General features: G+C 46.2%; 1 pseudogene; it reads right to left on the reverse strand.

Annotated features, from left to right (window-relative positions):
• Positions 1–342: 342 nt before the first annotated feature.
• Positions 343–1,928, reverse strand: LOC114048287 (annotated as a pseudogene).
• Between the last annotated feature and the right edge of the window lie 2,496 nt (positions 1,929–4,424).

A 4,424-nucleotide genomic window follows, 5' to 3' on the forward strand; every position in this document is an offset into this window, starting at 1 on the left:
AACTGAGCTTCTTCCTTTCCGGTGAAACAAAAAGAAAATTTTAAAATAAAAAAACAAACAAAAACAAATGAAAAATTACAACTGAAATTGCCAATTCCAAATATGATGCTACAGGTTCTGGGATTGTCCATTGAGTGGCAGGGCTCAAAGTCATCATTAGGGAGAATTTTAGTTTAAAACTATCATCTTAACTGCGTAGACTTCTCTTAAACATCCCAATTACACATGCCAAGGGAGAACTGCCCACTTGCCCCACCCAAACATCTCAAACCCACTCTTGCTAACTTCCGATAACTTGATTTTTTTTAAAATTTACTTTTTCACTTTTTTAAACAAGAGAAAGTAGACAGATACATGCTGGTAAACTCTAACTTCACATGTTCTTGTGGAGACAGAGAGTAATCTCGGATCCTCAACATACAGAGAAAGAAGAAAAAGAGCTAGAATTCTATGCACACCCACACAGGGGCCTCACACCCTTCAGCTGACAGCAGTGTGGAGGGAACAGAAAGTTTCTTTTTTCCCCCACAGAAGACAGTATGGGTTGATTACATCAACATTTTGCTGTGTGGTAGGAACATATATTTATAAATTGGAACTTGAAGGAGAAACTGGTAGCCATTTCCCATTGCATTCTGCTCAAGGTATTTTCCCCTCCCCTCACACCCCAGAAAAGTTTTGAACCATGGTGTAAAGAGGAGAGAAAGAGACCTCAAAGAGAACAAGGCAAATTTGTGCAAGAGAGGAAAAAAATAAAAACCAAAAGACTTCAACGTGGTCTGAGGGAATAAATAAAATTAAAAAGATAAAGATTTGGAATCCATCAGTGGTCTACTAATCATCTCCTTCATCCTCCTCTTCTGTCCTCATCGTCTTCACCTCCTTCATCTTCATCACCTGCTTCATCAATGTCTTCCCAACCTTCTTCACCAGCATCAGCATCATCTTCTCCTTCCTGTTCTTCATGATCCACATCAGGAAAGAAGGGGTACTGTAAGGGACTTAGCTTGATAACCTGTACCTGCATCAGAATGCTCAGTGAGCCCGGTGAAAAAGCTTTCTGCTTCCTCCTGCAGCCATTCCCCCCTGCTTTTATTCTGTGTCTTGCTAGAATTCATCAAGTTCTTCCCAGAATTGCATTTGATTTCATTTGGCTTTAAGACAGATCTCCACTTTCATGTCTCTTGGGAGAGAACTTGCTTTTCCAAGTGAGGATTTCCATCAGCATAGAGATGTATTCTGTAACCTGATTTAGTATCTCCAAACTGTCCCACGACTCTGGCCACATGATGCAGCGCCTCTTCCTCTTCCTCTCCAAGCAGGGCAGATACTTGCAGAGGTTAACAAATGTTACCCCCAGGTTTGGTATTTTGGGGATCACTTCTGATCTTTCTGGAAATAAGTTTGACGGAATTGGTTATATTTCTGTTCTCCTTTCCAAATGTCCTCACTGGCTTGCTCAATTAGTCTATCTGTTTCATTCTATAATTCATCAATGAATTTCTTCCTGTCGCTCTTTTGCTGAGATCTCACCAGGTCCACAGAGGGCGGAGGTGACCTCCTTTGTACCGACCCTGGCCACCTGCCCCCACATGATGATGCTCTCTGCCTGCCCACTTATTCAGGGAAGAGAGAAAATAGACAGGCTGGGCCAGCAGGCGGCCTTCACCTCATACACCACCTGAGATGGTGGCTTCATTCTCTCCATGAGCTCCTGGCTCCTGGGGCTTCTGCCCTGTCCTCCTAGGGTTTTGGGCACTTTCTCCTAGATCCTTGATGGGTAGGGAAGGAGCTCCTGAGGAGGTGAAAGGATGGGACAGTATAGTTGCTGTTGATGTTGGGGTAAGGAATGAGAGCCCTGAAAGCAGAGGATGGGTGCTGATGGGGAGTGGGAGGAAGGTGCCTGAGAACAAAGAGAAGGCTGGCATGCTCAAACATTCATTGGCTTCTGCTTTCTCTCCCCAGAACAATGACCTTTGGCCTGAAAATGTTGGAACACAAAATAGTCCATGGAGAGTTGACAATCAAGAAAACCTAAGCAGAGACTAAGAGATTCCCAACCTGCTCTTGATGAATTCAAATTGCCTGACTCATGTGCTAAAAGATGTTCTAAATGACAAGGACAACAAGGAAGTACTAGCCATTTCTCAGAGACCTACTATGTGCCAGGTGCTAAGGCTACAGACACCAAAGAAAAGCAATCTCTTCCCTCCTCCAGCATCCTGTCTATTGGGAGTGGTAAGATGCCCCCGAATATGTAAGATACTGCCCTGGTTTTGAAAGAGAACTGATGAGATCATGGATGAGGTCTTGACTTGCACAAGAATAGGATTTCAGGGAGGCAGAGTTGCACAGAGTGGCCTCACTCTCTCTTCCAGTGGCAGGACAAAAGTCAGGATGACTGGCAATGTCATGGGATGCAGCGGATGACCTTGCTGTCTTTGAGATTTCACCAAGCTCTGAGGGCTCCATGGATCCCAAGTTCACCTTGTTGCATCTGAAGGGTCAGGATCTTCTTGGGAAGATAGCACCAAGACCCATCAACCACTGAGCTCTTCTCAGCAAGACAATTGTGCCAAGGACTGGCAAAGGACTCCTCAGGAAAGATGCTGTCCACCTGTAGACGGGCATCGAATGACGTCTGAATACAGATTGAAGAAGATGACTTTTCCCGCGCTTGCCGTTGCTAACTCCATTTCTCTTCCTCAAAATGACCAAAGGGGGACAGCTTCCCATAACTGGGCATGTAACACTTCTGTCAGACTGTGGAACATGTCAAACCTGGCTCCCGAGGACACAGGGATGCAGTGGGGAGGAAGTGGGGTGGGGGGAAAGATGCAGCCAACAGAGGGAGGCAGGGAGTTAGGGAGAAATAAAATTTGCTTCTGAATACTAACCCAAAACTGTGTGTCTTTAAATGTGTTCTTCCATAAGATGGGAGGTGGGGTGATAAAATTCCACTGAAGAAACAAAGATATGGAGCATGCAGTGTGAAAAGCGTGGCTGTCATGTGCTCCAGTACAGCGAAATGCAGCCTGGTCCTTTGGTCGAACTCACAAAAGCCTCCAAACCCTTCCGCGAGTAAGTCGCCTCTTTGTCTGTCCAGGCCTTGCATAGAAAGATGGAGAAAAGGCCCGCATCCCCGAGTCCTGGACATTCAGCAGGTGGATCTGCAGACACAGAGGCCCCAGAATGATTGCAAGCAACTGCCCTGGTTTTCCAAGTTCCACCTCACTCTGCCTGAAGGTTTTGTCGGGTCTCCCAGGACCCAGGGCCTAGTTCAGCCCGAGACTCGGGGAAAAGTACTGAGCCGTGAACCGTTGGACCCGGAATTGGACTCCCTGCCTTTCTTGTGTAACGGGGATCCTGCTCTCAGTCCCGGAGACAAAAGGCGCTTCCGTGCTTTCTAGTTGAGCCTCGCCCACCTCCGGGGTTAGCAGAGATCTTCTCCCGACCTGGACCGGTTAAGGTGGACCGAGGGTGCAATCCCCTCATCGCCAGCCACTCTAGCAAACCTGGGTCCTTAAGAGCTAGCATCAGTCGATGCGCTCATCTAGTGGCTGAGGCTTTCCTCCGAGGCGGAGAGAGGTGGTCCTTTCTGGCTGCCGGGAGTTCTGCCCGAGGCCCCCCAAGTGCCCAGTGAGGAAGGCTCGTCTTTCTGATGCAGGCCAGTTAGGTGGGTTTGGGGGTGCTCTTGGACCTAGGTGGAGGAAAACGAGCTGCCCCTCACCTACGGAGTCTTTTGGCCAGAGGCGGGCAGCTCAAGTCATCCGCTCTTAGCAGGCCGCCTGCCCTGCTCTTCCTAAGGGAGGCTGGCCTGGGAGAGTTACCTCCCTTGCTGTTCCTGGCCAACTTGGTTCGATAGAGGTGAGGGGTGGGGTGGTGAGCTAGGACAGGCAAGCGATATGAATACTAAACCTATTGGCTGCAAATACTATAACAAATTTTTTTATGAATTACAGGTGGAGATAAATAGTAGCAGGGAACTTTAATCGTTCCCTCTCAGAACTAGATGAATCTAACCAAAAAATGCAAAAGAAAGATGTCAAGAAAGTCAATAACTTTTTAGAGGAGCTAGATATAATAGCTATCAAACAGTAGATGACTATAGTCATTGACTGCTGTGTCTTGTGAACCTAACCTATTCCCCTAATCCACAGCTCGATTTCTTAGCCAGTCCCAAATAGTTTTAATAACTGCCAATTTACTTTTTACTTTTTTCTTTTTTTGTCTATTTAGTGTTTTATTTTTCCCAAGTTATATGTAAAAACAATTTTAACATTTGTTTTTAAAATGTTGAGTTCAAATTCTCTCCCTTCCTCCCTCCCCACCCCCTCCTCGTTGAGAAGGCACAATTCCATACAGGTTATACATGTGTAGTCATGCAACACATTCTTAATAGTGATGTTGTGAAAAAAAACACA

This window comes from Vombatus ursinus, unplaced genomic scaffold (assembly GCF_900497805.2).
Source record: "Vombatus ursinus unplaced genomic scaffold, bare-nosed wombat genome assembly UNPS02001936.1, whole genome shotgun sequence".
Lineage (NCBI taxonomy): Eukaryota > Metazoa > Chordata > Mammalia > Diprotodontia > Vombatidae > Vombatus > Vombatus ursinus.